General features: G+C 53.2%; 1 protein-coding gene across 1 annotated transcript in view; it reads right to left on the bottom strand.

Annotated features, from left to right (window-relative positions):
• The window catches only part of KCNJ5 (potassium inwardly rectifying channel subfamily J member 5), a 30,209-nt gene extending 10,285 nt beyond the window's left edge, over positions 1 to 19,924 (bottom strand). The window contains exon 1 of the mRNA XM_062197340.1: positions 19,803 to 19,924. The gene's annotated coding sequence lies outside the window, so the exon portion shown is untranslated. The remainder of the gene's footprint in view (positions 1 to 19,802) is intronic.
• Positions 19,925 to 20,171: the final 247 nt, after the last annotated feature.

The raw sequence follows: 20,171 nt of genomic DNA, 5'->3' as shown, positions 1-20,171 counted from the left end.
GTGGGCCAAGCCAAAGCCAGGAGCTAGAAACTCTGAGTCTCCCACATGAGTGTAGGGGCCCAAGCCCTTGGTCCATCCTCTACTGCTTTCCCAGGTGCATCAGCAGGGAGCTGGATCAGAAGTGGAGCAGCCAGGAGTCAAACCCATACGGGATGCCGGCATCACACGCAGGTGGCGGCTTAGCCCGCTGCACCACAACACTGGCCCCTGCTTGAAGTCTTTGTGGTCCTCTCATCCTCTGTATGCTAAAGGTACTTCATGAGTACATGGATGAGAATACAGGAAGACATAGTGTTAAAAGATTAAGTGATATCCAGGCCACAAAACCAGAAAGTGGCAGAGCTGATATTTGAAACCTGCTCGCCGGGCTCAAAGCCTGTGCCCTTGCCTTTATGCCTTGCTGTCTCCCTTCTTTTTATCTGGGATCTTTTAGCAGCAGACAGAGAGGAAAAGGCAGCGTGTCTGATTCACCACGTGGCCACTCCTCTTGTCTGAACAGGGCGCCTGTGGCTGGCTGAGCACTCACCAAAATGACAAATTGCCATGCGGACCCACCATGGCAAAATCTGATACAGTTATACCCTGGCCTCTAAGAAATTGAAATGGGCAAGATGTTCACGTCCCGTGGTTTTCAAAGGGACGGGGAAGCATTTTTCCAGTCCATGCCCTGAGGAGACAGCGAGACACCTGCGATACCCAATCTGTTGTTTCTCTGCTCTGCTGCTCCAACCCACTTAGAATACTTTGAGGATCTGAGGAAAGACCATGGGAATCTCTGCACTGAATAACAATAGCTTAAGCCTCTGAGTATTCATGAACCAGGCAACTGTGTAAGAAATTTAAATGCACTGCCCCGTTTGTCACTCACAGCAAAGCTGGCTGACAGCACTGCCGTCTTCCCCGCCTCTTGCAGGTGAGGAGAATGAAGCTCTAGAAATATATGGGGGGCTGGCGCTGTGGCTTAGCAGGTAAAGCCAACGGCAGGGCCAGCATCCCATATGGGTGCTGGTTTGAGTCCTGGCTGCACCACTTCCAATCCAGCTCTCTGCTATGGCCTGGGAAAGCAGTAGAAGATGGCCCAAGGCCTTGGGCCCCTGCACCCATGTAGGAGACGCGGAGGAAGCTCCTGGCTCCTTGCTTTGGATTGGCGCAGCTCCAGCCTTTGCAGCCAATTGCTCCCCAATTGGGGAGTGAACCAGCTTATGGAAGACCTCTCTCTTTCTCTGTCCTGGCTGAGAAACATGGGGGTGCCTTGGCTGCTCTGTCACCCAGCCAGCTGCCTGTTCTCTGCTGTATGCTTGAGCCCAAGCCGAAGCTTTGAACATTCCCAGGCACTGATAGACTTGTACAGGCCATTGCCTGAAACACTGAAGGACTGCACACATTGTTAAGCTCTTAGAAATCAGCCTGGGCTCTAAACCAATTCCTTAAGGCCTGTGTAAACACCACACCTGAGCCCTGGATGCAGACACACCTGGGCAGGATGGCTTTTTCTCAGTGTCCCTCTCAAGGACAGCTGGCCGCTTCGAGACCACCCTGGCCTTTAGCACTTCCTTCTTTGGAATACACATCGGCCCTATTTTGGGGTGGTTTGAGGTGTTCCTTTGTGGGAACTGCCCAGCCATCACTTTGGGGGTAACCCCAGTTGTGGGTGTAGCCGGACAGCACACCAGGAAACGTGTCCCGGATAGAATAATGGGGTGAGTGTTCTATAAGTCAATGAAGCAACCGGCTCATTGGTTAACCAAGGCAGAGCTCACCCAACCTGGGATGGCAGATGGCCCTGGGACTTCTTTTCCTTTGCTGCCTGAATGACTGCGGCCATTTGAAGGTAACCTTTAAAACTTGTCGAAGGGTCATGCAAAGGATGATTTGTCTTGGACGTCCACTGGCCACGTTCCATTCTGCACAGAGCCACCTGCTCCCTGCTCCGTCACAGGGCGCTCATAATGATACATGCAACAAAGAGGGACATGCATGGGGCTGCTTTGTGGAATCCCAAGCAAGATGTGGCCTGTGCAGATGTTTCACTGAAAACCCAATGGACATGCATCAGGCCTGAGAAACGCTGCAGATCCCCAGGTCCTGAGCTCGCGGGGATCCACATAGGGATCCCAGCAGAGGGGCGGCAGGGACTGCCTGAGCTGCTGGTGTTGGGTGGGGCAGGCACAGTGCCCGCAAGAATGAGTCATCGGCCAGGGCACCTGGGGAAGCACATTCTCCTGCCTTCAGCTCTTTGGGGAGAACAGCTTTCTGCTGATTTTCCGCACTGTTTCCTTCTTTATTTTTAAACGTACTCTCCTATGTTCTTGTCACAGAAAGCCTTGTGCTGTACCGGAAACAGGAAAGTGTTTTCTTTCTTTCTTTTTTTTTTAAAAATATCTGTTATTATTTCCATTTTTTAAAGATTTAGTTATTTATTTGAAAGTCAGAGTTACACAGAGAAAGGAGAGAGAAAGAGAGGTCTTCCATCCACTGGTTCACTCCCCAGATGGCTACAATGGCTCGAGCTGTGCCGATCCGAAGCCAGGAGCCAGGAGCTTCTTCAGGTCTCCCACATGAGTGCAGGAGCCCAAGCACTTGGGCCATTTATTGCTTTCCCAGGCCATAGCAGAGAGCTGGATTGGAATTTGGAGCAGCTGGGACTTGAACCAGCGCCCATATGGGATGCCAGCACTGCAGGCGGTGGCTTTACCTGCTACGCCACAGCGCCGGCCCCCAGGGAACTGTTTCCTAGGATAGCTCAGTGCAGCCCTGGACACGTCGCCTTTTGACAGGACCAGGCAGTAAAGGCGGTCGCTCTGACTGACGCCGCGATTCCTTCTCCCCGTGCACACGGACTGCTCCTCCCTCACGCCAGGGTAAGGTTTCTTCTGGGGCTCAGCGTCCAGCAAACGTGCCCTACAGTCCGAAAACAACCCAAAACCAAGCTGATCTGAACTTTCTTTGCCTTAGCTTGCTCTGCTGTAGGGGTCTTCAAAAGGTCACTGAAAATGAAAAAAAATTGGACCCGGCACTGTGGTGTAGAAGGTTAAACCTCTGCCTGTAGAGCCAGTGTCCCATACGGGCTCTGGTTCAAGTCCCGGCTGCTCCTCTTCTGATCCAGCTCTCTGCTTTGGCCTGTGAAAGTAGTAGAAGATGGCCCAAGTGCTAGGACCCCTGCACCCACGTGGGAGACCTGGAAGAAACTCCTGGTTTCTGCCTGACCCAGCTCCAACCATTGTGGCCATCTGGGGAAATAGCCAGTAGATGGAAGACCTCCCCCCCCACCCCCATCTTTCTCTCTCTTCTCCTCCTCCTCTCTGTATGTCTGCCTTTCAAATAAATAAATAAATCTTTTTTAAAAAGAAAATGAAAAAACTATGCATAGTATTAAAAGCAAACATGAATTTAATTTTTTTTTGGCACCAAAGTAATTTATCTTTGTATTCTCTTTTCCATCAACTTTTATGGAGGATCCTCATATAAATCTCAGCCCTGGGCATCATGAAAGGGATCCACAGGAAGAATATATGATAAGATAAGTATAAATGTACATGTATCCTTGAATTGAAGTGTAATATCCAACTTTCATTAGCTCCATGGAATGTTGTTTGAAGAAAATATTTATTTTCATTTTAGTTGAAAGGTACAGAAAGAGAGAGAGAGAAGGAAAGAGAAAGGGATATCTTCTACCCTATGGTTCACTCCTCAACTGCCCACAACAGCTGGAGCTGGACCAAGCTGAAGCCAGAAGGCTGAAACTCAACCCAGGTCTCCATGTGGGTGGTAGAGACCTAACTCCTTGAGCCATCACCTACTGCCTGCCAGGGTGCATTAGTAGGAAGCTGGTTTGGAAGTAGAGACAGGACTTGAACCCAGAAACTCCAAGGCATTCCAAACGAGGTCTTAACTGCTGAGCCAAATGCCTGCCTTCCTAAAATCCATTTTACAGATGAAGAAGATGAGGCACAGGGCACATAAGTCAACCATCCAAGACTCCAGCATAGATGACTTGCAAGGTAGGCATTGAGCTGACTGGCATGGAGCTCTGTTATCCAGATTTCTTCCAAGGATAAACAAAATGTGCACCCTAGGAACCCTGGCCTCCAGGGCCACGTGCCTCTAAGTTCAAAAGGATTTTCAGGGACGACAGAGATGAGTTTCTTTAATCGGACTTACAATTTATGCAGATATTCTGTGAGCATTAATTGAGGAGCTACTGTAGTCCAGCCCATGTGGGAGAAGCAGGTTAATGCAGACCCAGCCCTCCCGTAGTTTATATTCTAGCAGTGCCTCTTTGAACCTAGGATTTGTGTGGAAGCTTCTGCAGAGAACAAAGCAAGGAGATGGGCTCTCCGCAGGACGGGGGTGAGGCACCACGGGCTTGAACAAATCCCGTTGCATCTCAACAAGCCCTTCGCAGATCTTCATCTTCCACCTCCTCCTGTGCCCGTGAATGGGACACCGTCCAAGACGTGATGAAAGCTCTTGGGAGCCTGGAGTCCAGCACAGTGGCTTAGTCCCTTTGATAGCAAAACGCAAGTGGAGAAAGACTCAAAAGAGGCAACATCAAAGGAAGTTGTATTTTAGAAGATGCATTACTGGAGCTGACATCCATCTCAATGGGGCTCTGGATGAAGGATTCCAGAAATCACCCGTGCCCAGCAGGGAAGACCACCATGGGGGTGGTCCAGAAGGAGGAGAACTATGGCTACACAGCGTGATGGGAGCTGCCCTGGGGTCAGCAGAGAGCACTGGGCTGGAGCCTTGCCTCTGACTCAGTTTCCCCATCCAGGGAAACAAGATTCACTGACATCTTTTATCCATGTCCTTTCTCTCTTCATGCGAGGTCAGAATCTGCATTCCCTGGGATTGGAGACATGGGATGAGGTTGGCGGGAGAGCAGTGGAGGAGGACAAACTCATGGATCCCAGGGAGACACCTGTATATTAACACAAACCAGTGAATCTGTAGGAATGCACTCACTGTTAACATATGGCAGGTTGTTAAAATCCAGGCAGGTTGGTGAGTGGGTTGCTCCAATCGCCCCCCAAGGACAGAATATGGGGATTTCAAAAAGCTCATGCAAAAGTGAATCAAAAGGTGCTGATTTTGGTGCAAAATGTTTTTGAAATCAATGCACAGTGTTTTTGTAACTTGGATTTTTCATGAACTTTATGAAAATCCCCTCATATATCCTGGGTAGAGAGAAGGCACATGTATGTAGGCAGACTTCCTCAGATGTCCCCCCATCGGGGGATGTGGCCATGGGACCCTCATTCCCATCATTAGAAGCTGTTGTGTGGCACAGGGGACTTCAAGGAAAAGAAGGCATGGCAGGTGCACCTGACCTAGTCATAGCAGCCCTCAGAAGGGACTGGGCTTTTCCGGAATGAGACAAGTTGCAGCATTAGAGGAACTGGATGAGAGGGAGACCCTCTTCTACTGAATTCCAGGATGGTAGGGTCCAGGGGCTGAAATAGCCTCAGCTAATGGCCAACCAGGTAGTGAAAGCTTCAGGCCTACAAACCACCATGACCTGAGTTCTGCCACAACCACAGGCCTCGTGTGAACAGGGCCGAGAACGCACTCCGTGATGCCTGGACTTCTGACCTGCAGATCAGGACAGACAATGAAGCTGGGTGTGGACAATGAGGAAAGCTGAGTGTGACATCAGAGTGCCTAGGTTCCTATTCTACCTTGAGCTAAACGACTCTGAGAGAAGTGACTTCTCTGAGCCTCAGCGATTGTGCCTGCGAAATGGGATGATGATAGTACGAATCTGAAGACGCTCTGGTGACTAAATGAAAGGTGTCTGGCCCTCCAGGTCTGTGGGGTCTGCATCTGTGGATTCAACCAAACAGGCATCGAAAGTATTGGGAGAAAATGCATCTGTACTGAACACACACAGATTTTTTTTTTTTCTCGTCATTCTGTAAATGATGCAGTATAGCAATTCATGTGCATTATGCTGGACTCGGTATTCTAAGTAGTCTAGGATGACTTAAAGACACAGGAAGGGGTGCCTGGGATTTTGGTAGTGGTGGAGGTGTGGTTCTGGGATAGGACTGGGACAGGGAGCAGGGGTGGGGGTGCTGCAGGCAATAATTCGAGGATAAGAAGGGAGGACCCAAGGGTCCCGAGTGCGTCGTGTGCACACAGTGCCTGCTGGTTCGCTTCGTCTCACTGGCTCCTGCAGAGGGTGCTACCTTCACTTTACAAAAAGGGAACCAGGAGCTTTGAGAATTTGTCAGAGCCACACAGCTAGTGTCCAGAGCTGAGATCCAGACCCTGCTCCTCTGGATTCTAGCATTGGGAGCCCCCACCCAACCCCCACTTCCCCAGGAAGCTGTGCCAGGAGGACGTTCTAAGAACTTTCCCTGTCTGCCTGTTCACCTTGAGCAGAGACCACCCCAATCCCATGCTGAGGCCAGGCTGGGGGCCGCGTCTCTCTTGCAGGTCACCTGCCTCCTTCATCGCTACAGAGGCCTCTTCCTGACTTCTAGGTCCCCCGTGCACTTCGTGGGAGCCAGAGAGAGGGGGGAGCCAGAATGGGGGGCGTGGGTCCCCTGGGACAGTGCCTCTAGAGGAGCCTGAAACAGCATTGTTGCTCTGGTCCCCCGACAGCCACCTGCTCTGAGGCTGGGAGGGGGCAGCCTGGGGCACGTGGCCAGCCAGAGTCCAGCCCAGCCCCAGGGCAGAAAGAGCAGCTGGGAATGTCCAGGGGGAGCCTGCAGGGCACAGAAGGCTGAGCCTAGTCCCCAGGGAAGGAGCATGGGGGTTTGGCAGACCCAGGCCCCTTTTCCTGCAGGGTGGGGGAGGGCAGTGTCATCCAGTAGCCCCACCACCAGAGCTGGGTTCCCAAACAAAAAGGAAGAGCTGGGACCTCCCACAGGGCCAGCCCTGCTTTCTCAGCCTTTAAATTTACCAATCCTAAAACAAAGCGAGAAAAACTGTAGCACGGTGAGGCTTGACTAGGGCTGGGAGCCAGGGCAGCGGTAAATCTTTGAGCACCTCCATCAGGTGTTTCATGTGAAGCCCCGTCGCTCTGCACCTGTTGCCCTCGCCTGTGCGGTGGGGCCGGAGACTTGAATTCCTGGAGGTATTGCAGCTTTCCTTATAGGAGCCACATTCGCCTGAGTCATGGCACATGAGGTGCAGATGTGAAGCCCACGGACTCATTCATTCATTCAGTCAGTCAGTCAGTCAGCCAATCAGTGAACCTCCACTGAGCATGTCCTAGTGTTTTTGGGTGTTGGGTCCTGGGGGGTAGAAAGGCATTGTGCTTTCCATACTGGGCATGGTGTGAAAATGAGGTTCTCGGGCACTCAATCTGAGGTCCCCCAAATCTGCATTTGTTCCCTAAGTCACGCCTCATCCTTAGCCCACCTTTAGTAAGAGGCCGGTCCTCCCAGGGTGCTGCAAGCTCCACAGGAGGTGCTGCCTTGGTCCCACCCCACGGGGTGACTATGGTAGGTGATGAGACCGAGGGCCACTGGCCTGTTCCCTGCCCACCAGGCAAAGAGCACACAGCCCAGTTATGAATGAGGGGAGAGACCTAGATGAGCTGTGAATTCAGAATGGCTGGGGTGGGTGCAGAAGAGCCGGGGGTGCCCTGGGAGTGGAGGGGCAGGGGTAGTGGACGCTTCCTGGCACGAGACTGAAAGGTGGGGGCAGACAGGAACACAGCTCTGGGAGAGGACATCTGTCTCTTGTGTGGTTCTATGTACCATGTCATTTTTTTAAAGATTTATTTATTTATTTGAAAGTCAGAGTTTCACATAGAGAGAAGGAGAGGCAGAGAGAGAGGAGAGAGGTTTTCCATTCGCTGGTTCACTCCCCAGTTGGCCATAACAGCCAGAGCTGCGCCAATCCGAAGCCAGGAGCCAGGAGCTTCTTCTGGGTCTCCCGTGTGGGTACAGGGGCCCAAGGACTTGGGCCATCTTCTACTGCTTTCTCAGGCCATAGCAGAGAGCTGGATCAGAAGTGGAACAGCCAGGACTGGAACCGGCACCCATATGGGATGCCGGCACTGCAGACGGCGGCTTTACCTGCTATGCCATAGCGCCGGCCCCTGCATCGTGTCATTTAATCCACACACAGTTCCATGGAGTCCTTCTTAGTAGCCTCATTTTCCAGATCATAAGAGTGTGGAAGTCAGGGCTGGTGCTGCCTGTGGCTCCGGCATTCCATATGGGTGCCGGTTCTAGTCCTGGCTGCTCCTCTTCCAGGCCAGCTCTCTCTGTGACCTGGGAAGGCAGGGGAGGATGGCCCAAGTGCTTGGGCCCTGCACCTGCATGGGAGACCGGGAGGAAGCACTTGGCTTCTGACTTTGGATTGGTGCGGCACTGGCCGTGGCAGCCATTTGGGGAGTGAATCAATGGAAGGAAGACCTTTCTCTCTGTCTCTCTCTGTCTCTCTGTCTCTCTGTCTCTCTCTCTCTCTCTCTCTCTCACTGTCTATAACTCTACCTGTCAAATAAATTAAATATATATATGCATATATATATATATATATATATATATATATATATATAAAGAGCACAAGTCTTAGTCATTTGCTTATGGGCACACGATGATTAACGGGCAGAGCTGGGGACTCCAGGAGCTCTAAGCACAGCCAGCATGCCCTGGAAGCTGCTCCTCCCCAGCCCTCAGGGGCTGGCCAGATGCTCCGAGCCTCAGTGGGGATCAGGCACTGAGAAACCTGGCCCCGTATGCAGCTGGACCGACGCACAACCAATCTGGGTCAGGAAACCGCTTACCCTGCCCTGCAGTGCCCCGGTCCACCTGCCCTGCCTGTGGGGGCTGAGTCTTCCACCACCATCCTGGGTTCCTCCAGCGGCTCCTGCTCATCTTCCAATGGCTCCCGACTTTTCCACACTCCCACAGTCCTTGCCCCCAGAAGCTCCCGATTGCGCTCAGGAAACAGGTTCCACGCATCCAAGGTCACACCTGGTGTTCCAGCAGTTTCTAGGTGTGGCACTTTCACTGTTCAAAGGGCATCTGCTTGGACAGCAGGTCCCCCAGCAGGGAAAGACCACTAACTGGCAGCCACCAGTTTCACTCTTAACGTTTCACGGCTGGATCTTCCTTCAGCTGCCTCTGCCGGGGTCTCGTTACTCCCGCATCTCTGAGCTGGGCGGGCCGTGCATGTTCAGAATGCACGGGTCCCTGTGGCACTCTGCTGCCTGCAGGGGCAGACACATGGGCTCACCGAGTGTTCTTGCCACACAGACTCGCTGCCTATGCTTCTTGGTCATAGACAGACACACGCTTTCTTCCATTTGTGTTTAAATGGAGGGTTTTCTCAGAACTTCATTTTTGGGGTCGCTGCTGTGGCATAGGAGGGTAAGCCAGCACCTGTGACATAACATATCGGAATGCTGATCTTAGTCCCAGCTACTCTGCTTCTGATCCAGCTCCCTACTAAATGTGCCTGGGGAGGCAGCAGAGGTGAACCAAGTGCTTTGGCCCCTGCCATCCACATGGGAGACCTGGATGGAGTTCCAGGCTCCTGTCTTCAGCCTGGATCAGTCTCAGCCATTGTGGCCATTTGGGGAGTGAACCAGCAGATGGAGGATCTCTCTCTCTCTCTCTCCCTTTTCTCTCTGTTACTCTGCCTTTCAGTTAAATGATTTTTTTTAAAAAAAAGAACTTAATTTTTATATTTTTTTCATAGAGAAAGAAATTTAGAATATTTAATTATCTTATCTTTATTCTGGAAAAGTAGCCATACAAATATAAGGCAAATGAAAGCAAGACTTGCTCTGGGTTTTGGGAAACAATAGGGCATGGCGGGGACTGCAGTGCGCTGAGCACATGATCAGGTCTAGAGGGGCACAGTGACTCGGCTTTAGCTAATTATCACCAGGGCAGAATGTGGAGCTGGTACTGCAAAGTTCCACGTTCATTTCCTAGGGAAACTAGAAATTAAAACTCGTGAACATGAAAATTTTTTTTCTATATTGACAACAATTTTGGTGAATTTGGAAAACACTGAACTAGCCAACGCAAACATATGTCTGAGTCAGATCCAGCCTGTGAGCTGCCAATTTACATTCTGGGCTCCTGAGTCACGGAGAAGCTTGCTCCTCCCCTGGACACATCGGCTTACACTAGCAGTGATGCTGAGCCTGGTGTTAAGGGCTGTGATAGCGCCAACGAATTCTCCTCACAGCTGTCTTGTTTGCACTAATGGGTCTGCATTGAACACAGCCCATCAGTCCTCAGGAGAGAGGATGGCAGGAGGCCTGGGCTGGGGGAAGATGACACATCAACACGGACACATGCGCGCCTCCATCACCATTAGCTGGTTCCCGAGGTCCTAGCAAGCCCCTCCTCCTGGCATGGCTTTGTCCTCCTATACAGGTGGCTGTTAGGACATGTTCCGTGGCTACAATGACATCTTCTGCCCCCCAGCGGCCTGCACTGCTTGCAAACACACCGCTGAGGGCAGCGTTGGGTGGCATCCTGATGCTCCCATTCCCCCAGTGGCACTCAACGGGAGATTTCATGTGCCCTTGCTACAGAGGAGGGCGGAGCAGGTGCCCCCTCCCCCAAGCTGGTTTCTGGCCCAGGGGCAACGACTGCTGATGACCAAGGATTAGAGGACCATGGACCAATAGGACGGCTGTGTGGAGCTGACCACAGTGTGGCTGTTCATGGCTGGGATGCTTCTTGCTTCCATGAGGATCTGGGGAATGCAGAGCTCTGCCTTGGGGCAGAATGCCCAAGAAAAGGAGCCTTCTTGTGTTGACCCACAGCCACAGTGGTCAAGAGGGGCTGGGTGCCAGGAGCAGGGCAAGGGGCTGGAACCCAGAGCCAGGGGCAGTGTGGACCTAGGTACAGGCTGTGTCAGGTGCGACACTCCTCAGCCAGGGCTGTCCCTGCTCTGACTGCTGAGCTACAGGCTCTGGCCTCCCGGCCCTACCCATCCCTGGATCATGAGCTCATAGGCTACCCCTGCTCAGGACGCCCTGGGCTCCATTCTGAGATGCCTTTGTCCCTCACAGGGGAGCCCTTGAATCTGGTCCCTTAGCCCGGGTGGGATTACCATTGAGAACGAAGTCCAGGTGAGGACAAGGACACAGGGCTGAGGTTGCTCCCCAGTCGCTGGGCTGGCCCCTGGAGGCACTCTATCCAGGGCAGGCTCCGTAGGGAGCACGTGTCCCACCTGTGCTGTGTTCCCCATGCTCTTTGCACTCTTGAATTTTGTATTAGGCTTGTGCTCAACTCACCTCCGGCAGCAGGGTGCACTGACTTGTTTTTCTTTGCAAAATAGCTCTGGAAGTGAAGTGTGTGTGTGTGCACGTGCATGTGTGTGCCTTACATAGGTTAACTCAGCAATGCTAATGGGTAAGTACAAGGCACCCATTATACAGATAAGGACACTGAGATTCAGAGCAGGGAGAGAGAACTTGCCAAAGGCCACATGGCTTGGAAGAGCGCAGCTGTGAACTATCCCTGGCCTGACTCCGAGCCCCTGTTCTCCTTCCCTCCTACTTCTCATCCATCAGGGTCCAGCGACCTTGGCTCTGGATTATAGTCCTGACTCTCCTGGCCCGGATGGAGTTCCTGGCTCCTGGCTTCTGCCTGATCTAGACCTGGCTGTTGTGGCTTTTTGGTAATTGAACCACCAGGTGGAAGATCAATCTCTCTGTCTCTGTTCCTCCCTCTTCTTCTGTTCTCCTCTTCTTCTGACTTTTAAATAAACAAATAAATCTCAAAAATAGAAATGCAAATACCAACAGGCATCACAATGTGAATGAAACACCAGCCATCTTCTCAGGAAAATTCTGCCCTACTACATACGCAATGGACTTGGCCCTTCACCTGACCTGGTATAGGTTAAGAACAACGACGGAGCAGGAAATAATGCCAGCATTACTATTACAGAGAATTAGTATTATGGAAGAAGAACATGGCAATTTGCCTCTCCATTGGACTCTTTCACAACTCTTGACTTGACTGATGGGGATTCTGTCATGTTAACTGTTCTACAGCTGAGCAGTTTGGGCTTGGCCAAGGGCACACTAATGAAGTTAACTGAAACCCAGGATAAGGGCATCGTAGACCCAGAAACACTGACTGTTTAGTCTCATGTAAGACAAACAATGAGAACTTACAAAGACTTAGGACAGGTCCAACAGGCGGCCCTGATATCCCGCTGCAAAGCAAGGGCTGGGTGTGGTCAGTGCCCAAAGGGGCACCGGAAAGTGGGCTAGGGGCCTTCGCAGCCTCGGGCGGCCCTGCCCTGGGGGCTTCTGATCCCCATTGCGATTGTGTCCTTGCAGGATTCCCGGCCCCAGTCTAAGGAAGTAATAAAGCCCCGGGCATCATCTTCTGGTGTCTGGAGAGGCCCAAGCGCCCTATTAGAAGCGCTGAGCACAAATCCCACGGTTACTCTGTCATGAAGGAAGCAGCAATGCTCAGAGCTCACAGTCAAGACAACAGACAGAGAGGGGCGGGCTGAATGGTTTTCACTGAAGGGTTTGTGGAGGAAGACAGGGCTCTGGCCTGAAATGAGAGCAGAGAGATCTGATATTTTGCTTGGGGAGTTCGATTCTTTGGAGAAAACAGAGACAAAAAGCTGGTATTTAAAAGATCCATTTGGCCGGCGCCTTGGCTCAACAGGCTAATCCTCCGCCTTGTGGCGCCGGCACACCGGGTTCTAGTCCCGGTCGGGGCTCCGGATTCTGTCCCGGTTGCCCCTCTTCCAGGCCAGCTCTCTGCTGTGGCCCAGGAGTGCAGTGGAGGATGGCCCAAGTGCTTGGGCCCTGCACCCCATGGGAGACCAGGAGAAGCACCTGGCTCCTGCCATCGGATCAGCGCAGTGCACCGGCCGCAGCACGCCAGCCGCGGCAGCCATTGGAGGGTGAACCAACGGCAAAAGGAAGACCTTTCTCTCTGTCTCTCTCTCTCACTGTCCACTCTGCCTGTCAAAAAATAAATAAATAAATAAAAGATCCATTTGAGCATATCAAAGCAAGTCCACATATATGCAGCGATTTTAAAAAGCGCATATATTAGAACTAATTTGAAGTGTGGGACACAGATTTGAAAGGCTTAATCACGTTTGAGTATCTTTCAAGGCATTTAACACTGCGTTTGGACCCAAGTATTGAGCAGGGCACCTTGGAGCAGGCTTGTGAGCGTGTGGCTGAGGGTCCCTTAGGATGGAACGGCCCGGTTCGCCGTCCTCCCTGGCGAGCTGCCGGGGGCCACGCCTGGCCCCTTCCATCTGTACACGCTAGACCTTGGCTAAGGCTCAACCACTCGATCCGCGTGCTCACCCACCTCCCGCCTTCTGCAGACATGCAGGAAGCCTCTGCAGAATCATGACTGAAGGCCTTGGAAATCAAATTAATTCATTTTACATTTCCCCCACAATTGCACCTGTCTGTCCAGTCTTACCTCCTCTCCGTCTGCCATCCCTTTGAAAGCAGGCAGCCCCCTGATCCTACATTTTCTCCCTTGTAACCCCACACTGCATGTATTGTGCATTCAATAATAACAGGGATTAATAATTAAATCAAAATGAAAAACCACTTGTTTCCTCTCTACAGCCCAAGGGACAGACTTCCTGGGCTAGTGTCGATTTATCAGTGATGATTACAGAATATGAGATAGGGCAAATGCAGGGAACACAACAGCGAGAGAGCAGGATGCTGTGGATATGATTATATTTATGTACAAGTACGAAAGGATGGGAGGGTGAGAGAGGTAAGTAGACCAGTGAGAAAGAACCAGAGACACAGAGCCCACTAGGCAAAGCCCCAGCCACGTGGCTGAACCCTAGCAGAGCGCGCCATGCACTGATTTTTACCGAGTGCCTTACACGGACTATCTCATTTCAGAAAAGATTTGAGGTGGGTACTGTTTTCCATGTTGGGCACAGGAAGGTGAGTTGCTGATTTGGATTTGAACCCAGGCTGACTGCCCTGGAGTCACGCTCACAGTTCAGGAAAACAAGGCAAAGAAAATGCTGCTAACGACTGGAGGAAGAGGAACCACAGAAATAGGGGAGAATGAATGGGACAGGAAGATAAAAACACGGATGATGTAAAGAAGTGACAAAGTGAAAGGAAGTGAGTGCAGGTGCAGGAGGTGAGCATGGGGCAGGGAGGGGAAGAGAAAAGAGGGCCGGTGCAAGGGCAACACCTCATGGGACACTGGCCTGCGGGCGCTTCCCAGTACCCAGCTTAATTGAGCTTTTTCTCGCCACTTCCAGTCGGTGTGATTAGCCCCATTTCATAGAAAGGGAACTGAAAGCCTGAGAAAGGAAGCGAGGTTACGAATAGGAGAGCAGAAAGACCTGCTGGCAGCTCCTGAGTGCAGAAGGGAGGAGTCACAGAGCAGCTAAAGGAGTGGAGGCGCACGCCCGTGTCAGTGGGCTGGATGGAGGGAGCACGCCCGCGTCAGTGGGCTGGAAAACCCAGCGATGATGTACTGATTCCAGCTCACCGCGACTCCCAGCAGCATCCCACAATAGTTTTGTGTAGATACTGATATGATTATTTTCACATGTATATGGAAAGGCAAAGAAGCTAGCTAGGCAAGACAATGTTTAAAGGGGCCAGTCTACCTAATTTTAAGACTCACTACACGGCTAGTCGCCGCTCCAGCAGTCACGACTATTCAGTGTTGCTGGATGGATGATGGGAAGAGAGATGGATGGAATAGAAGGGAGAACCCCACAACTGGCCTTCACAAAGATGTGCACAAGATTTTTGACCAAAGTGCACAAACAACTCCATAGAGGAAAGACAATCTTTTTCAACAAATAGTGCTGGGGCCAGGGGCACCCATAGGGAAAACAAATGAATCCTGACCTGACTCTCAGTTCTTATACAAAAAGGAACTAAAAATGGATCATGGCTTTCAATGTAAAAGAGGAAGCTAAAAATTTTAGAAAGGGGCCAGAGCTGGACAATGGGTTAAAGCCCTGGCCTACAGCGCCAGCATCCCATATGGACGCCGGTTTGAGTCCCTGCTGCTCCACTTATGATCCAGCTCTCTGCTATGGCCTAGGAAACCAGTGGAAGATGGCCCAAGTGCTTAGGCCCCTACACCTGCGTGGGAGACCCAAAAGAAGTTCCTGGCTCCTGACTTCGGATTGGTGCAAATCCAGCCATTGTAGCCATCTGGACAGTGAATCAGCAGATAGAACACCTCTCTTTCTCTCTCTCTCTCTGCTTCCTCCACTTCTCTGTAACTCTGCCTTCCAAATAAAAATAAATAATTTTTTTTTAAAAAGACAAAATTTTCAAGCAAACTACCCTAGGACTCTGGTCGCCCTCTGGGCAGGCATCCCAGAGGAATGAGAACTTATGTTCACACAAAGCTCAGCACCCAAAGACTTGTAGTAGCCCTGGACTACAGACAACCCGCACACCTGTCAGTGAGCGAGCGTTTAGACAAATGGTGATCCACTCCACTGTGGATCACTACTTTGCGATAAATCCGAGACCTCCCTGCCCCATCCCTGGGGGAATGTCCTGAGAATTATGGTGAATGAAAACACCAATCCCCAAAGACCACAACAGTGTGAGTTTATTTGTATAGCATTCTTGAAAGGAGAAAAAGCTACAGAAACAGGGGACGATAAGTGGTGTCAGGGGCTCGAGGGTGGAGGCGGTGGCAGAGAGCAGGTGTTGGCTACAGAACAACACCCCCAGAGATACTGGTGGACATGCACATGACAGTGAATGCAAGCGGTCACCCCTTGCGATGTCGTGCTGTAGTCCTGCACACCGCGAGGCTGAGAGAGGCTGGGTAAAGAGCACGGGCAATCTCTCTGTATTATTTCTTCTATGCACGTGAGTTTACAATGATCTCATGATAGAAAGCTATTTAATAAAGACAGAGGAGAACGAATGCTGTAAAAAAAAGTGGGAGGGACTGAGCCCAGGAGGCACAGCGGGGCACTGACATAAAGAGAATGAGTGAGGAAAGGACAAAAGTGGAGGAAGCAAACTGGCTGGAGAGGCCAGGAAAGGAAGTAAAGGCGACAGGGTGGGTGCTGGGGAGAAGGAGCAGGCGACATGCAAAGGAAACGGCCACACAGGGCAGCTTCTGGGGTCGTCGCCCCGCGGGCCCTGCTCTTACCCCCCTCCTGTTCCCTTGCTGCTCACCTGGGCTCCCCGCTCCTGGAGCCATGCCCGGGGCCTCCTCCACCCCTCTCCAGCCCCTCTGGGTGTTTTGCAAGCCCCACAGAAAGCCTCCCTGGTTGCTCTGCCTCTGCCTGCTGTAGCCTCGGCACATCTCCTTCATGGCACCTGCCGCTGAAGCAGGCGCTGATTCCTGGGCCGGTACAGCCCCTCTGTGTGAATGACCCCCATCTTCTGTCTCAGGGGCCTGCACCAGAGAACCTCCATGCGCGCATCTGAAAGGGTACCAGTGAGACTTTGAGCTCATCTGACTTGGGAGGGAGGTCTCTGTGCCCTGGTGTCCAGCTGGGGTGAGACACAGGCACAGCCCCAGGCATCATCTGTGGCCCTCTTGCACCCCACCCCATACTTTCCTTTTCTGAGCAGGAGGAGATAGTGGAGAATACTGGCACAGGGGCCACCGTGTTGCAAGGTCAGGAGCCTGAAATGGGAGAGAAGGTGTGGGAGTGGGCAGCTCATCTGGCCCCAAACAGCCAGGACAGGAGATGGCCAGGAGTCTGCAGGCTTCATCTCACTCTTCCTGCCCACCCACCTCCATCCCCTTCCCGGCTACCCTGTCCCCGGACCCTCTGCCCCCCATAGGGGTTGACCCCTGGTGTCTAGGAAGTGCTGTTGCCACCTGCCACCTGGTCAGGTGATCCCTGACCTTTGCCCCCAGCCTGCTCTGGTCTGGAAAGATAATGGAACTTAACATTTAAGGCCCCGCCAGCATCTCCAGGGTCATGTGCGGAAGGTCTGGCTTTGACATTTAGCTTAACACTGCTCTTGGCGACGGTTACTGTCATCCCCGGCTCTGTAGACCAGAATAGCTCCCTTATCTGAATGTCAAGGTGGGAGGGAGTGGATGGCAGGGAGGCCAGCCCAGCCGGCCCTGGCTTTAGGCAGTGGGGTGCTCTCAGCTTCTTTATAAAACAACTTCAGAGAAAGCCACTCTACAAGTCTCTGTAAAATGCACTCAGGCCTTTTGACTCAAATGCTGCACTACAATTCTGTGTGTTTGAACCCCCCATCTTCCTGCTTTTAGAAAAAAAATGAAAAAAATGCTTCCCTGGCTGGCAACCAACCATCTAAAGAGCCATCTCATGATAGTTTCTCTTCTACAAACCCTGCCAGCTCCCAATGGCCGCTGGAGCTCAGACGCACAGCGAACATTTCATCTAAACCTGGCTCCCTTGAATGACCTGGTGGGATCCTGGGCCCCCTGCTTCCTCTCCCTTGTCCTTCCACCTCCCACCCCAGTAATTGGCATAGAAAATGCAAGCTTTTGTTAGCATTCTCCTAAATAGGAAACGTAACCTTGCCCGCACAGTCACATTCCAAGGTTTTCAACATTGAATTCGCCCTGGCAAACACCAGGTGATCAGATGCCTGAACAGATTTAAAACAAAATAAAAAAACAGAAGCAGAAGCAGTTCCCAAGTTATCTGAACACACAGCACCCGTGCTCATGACTTCAGCCACCTAAGGCATGGAGAACGGGCCGTGTTAAGAGAGAAAGGGCCTAGAGTACAATACTGTAGTTGTTTGGTCCCTGCTTGGGGTTGGCCTCATCACAGGTGACTAAAGCAGCCCTAAGAGTCTCCCCAGTTCCTGGGCAAGAAATCCACCCAGGCCCGTGCAGAAAGCCCAGAGCCATCTTGCCTGGCAGCTTGCACCAGGGGCAGGGAGGCAGAGGGAAGCGAGCTGCAGGGCCCAGGATGTGTGTGCAGCCTTAGGGAAATCCACAGTGGGGAGTCCCACTGAGAGCTGCCTCCAGCCCAGGGAAGGAGCTCGGCTTTGGGAACCACTCTGGGCAGAGCGAGCGGCAGGTGCGTCTCTCTGCTTGCCCTTTGTCCTGCCTCCTCCTCAGGGGCACTGCTTGCCGGCTGGAGCCCACTGCCATCTGTCTCCTATAGACCTATTGCCTGCGCAAGAAACCGAGCAGGGGAGTAAGGCCAGCTGTTCGCATGGCTCCCGCGGAGGCCAGGAAATGCCCAGCCCCAGTGGTTGGGCCCATTCTGTCGGAGGCCAGGTTGTGCGATCCCCATGGGTTGCGGTGTGGGCAGGTGAGTTCCCTGTGTGCTCTTCGTCCCTTTCAGTGGTGGCCTTGCTGCTGTCCTTCCAAGCAGCTCACTCCTGCATCCCTGGACACCCATGGAGACTTTGCGTTTTGCCTTGGAGCAAGATGTGAGGCTCAGGTGGGCTCCACCGTCCGCAGTCGCAGCTCACAGCCGGCTGGCCCAGCTCGGCAAGTCAGAGCCACTCCGGGGCCTCCTCTCTCCAACCCCTAAGCCACTTCTTCTGCTGTGTTCAGATTCTAGGAAGCCTGGGGCCCCATTCAGCCCACTGCCAGGATTTGCACCTGGATGTGAGGAAGAGGCATGGATCGGGGAAGTGGGGAACACTTTCAGGGCTAGTGATTGACAGTGAGAAGACCCCTCCCAGGACTTGAAGCCGGGGGCAGGGTATAGAAGTTAACAGTGCTGCCACTTAGCACGGAAGAACTCGTGAGCTTTCGTCTCATCCACACACCAGAGGAGAGAGCACTGCCTTGTAGGACTGGACTCACCCACATACACAAGTGCAGCCTGCATGTGGCTCCCTGAGTATCAGCTTCTCCCCCCTACCTCTCTCTCTCTCCCATGGAAAGCGCTTGGTGAACCACACAGCCCTCTAACTGGGTGGCTGTTCACGAAAACCAGGTACGTCTGGGAGTGAAACCCAGGTGACAGCCTCTGCTTACGAGCTGTGTGCTGCAGGCCAGTGACACAGCCTCTCTGGGCTGCCAGGTCTCACCTGTGGAGTGAGGATGGCAAGATCTGCTTCCTTGAAAGGATGACAAGAGAGTGAAAAGCGGTTGGCTAGCGTGCATGCCCCCGGCCATCTGCTCCTGCCACTGCTGTTGACCAGGGCTCTCGGAGCAGGTGCTGAGCTGGCCTTGTCTGCCTCGACGACGTGTTTGGGGGATGCGCTGGAACTCTGAGATTCAGACCAGGTCCGGGAGCACCCCCTCCTCCCGGACCCAGGGCGGCTGCACAGCCCCTGGTGCAGGAGAGCCCTGTTGGAAGGGAGGTGGGGGCAGAACCAGGGTCCACAGCTGTCCGGGGGAGAGGCACTGTGCTGAGGAGAGGGGGGATAAAGAGGAGGTTGCCTTTCTCTGTTCCCTGTGCCCGCACGCCCGCCTCGCCTTTCCCAGCACTTTGATAGATGTTGAAGAATAGCTAGGGAGGCACGCAGGAAGTGACCCGGGCAGAAATAACAAGGCCGTGCTTCCAGCTTGGCCCCGCTTACAAGAGAAAGCAAGAAGACGCTGAAGACAGCAGGCGCGGGGAGCCGCCGCCCCCATCCTGTCCCTCTCTGCAGGTAGAGCCGCCGCCGCCCAGGGCAATGACGCCCCCTCATCCCCCAGCCGCCACCGCCCCGGCCTCTCCCCGCAGCCAGCTCCTGGGGTCTCCCACCAGCGGCCAGATGCTAGCAGCCTCCCAAGCGCCCCAGGCCACCGCTGGATGCAGGCACCGCGGATTTCCCTGCGCAACTTTGGACCCGCCCTAAGCCTTTGCCTATCCCCACCGCCCCCTCGGTGGGCCAGGGGCCAGAAGCGAGGGTCTCTGTCTCGCAGAGCCCGGGAACCCGGCAGGAAACCCGGGGGTGCAACGGAGGGGCAACTTACCGGCCGCGATGGGAGCTCCGCGTCCCGCCGGTGCGAAACTTCGGCGAGGGGCGCCAGCGCTCAGGGCTTGCGAGGGAACTCTGGGGCCACCGCCATGACCGGCGCAGTGGCCGCAGCCTATGGTTTCCCCTGAGCCTGGGGTCCTGCGGCCATCCTGTCCCTTCACCGCCAGCCCCTCAGTCACTCCCTTTTCTTAGAGCAGCCAGAGGCGGGCTCGCGCTCTCTCCCCCTCCCTCTCTCTCCCTCTCCACCTCCTTTCTCCCTCCCAGGACAAATGAAATCTCTGGGTAATATTGCGATTTAAAGGGCCCCGGGCAAAGGCTACAGGGCGGGGTGGGGATGGGGCGGGGGCTCCCTGGGTTCCGGAGA

This window comes from Lepus europaeus, chromosome 7, assembly GCF_033115175.1.
Source record: "Lepus europaeus isolate LE1 chromosome 7, mLepTim1.pri, whole genome shotgun sequence".
Classification (NCBI taxonomy): domain Eukaryota; kingdom Metazoa; phylum Chordata; class Mammalia; order Lagomorpha; family Leporidae; genus Lepus; species Lepus europaeus.
Note: the sequence above shows the minus strand (reverse complement) of the source record. Positions and strands in the feature narration are given on the sequence as shown.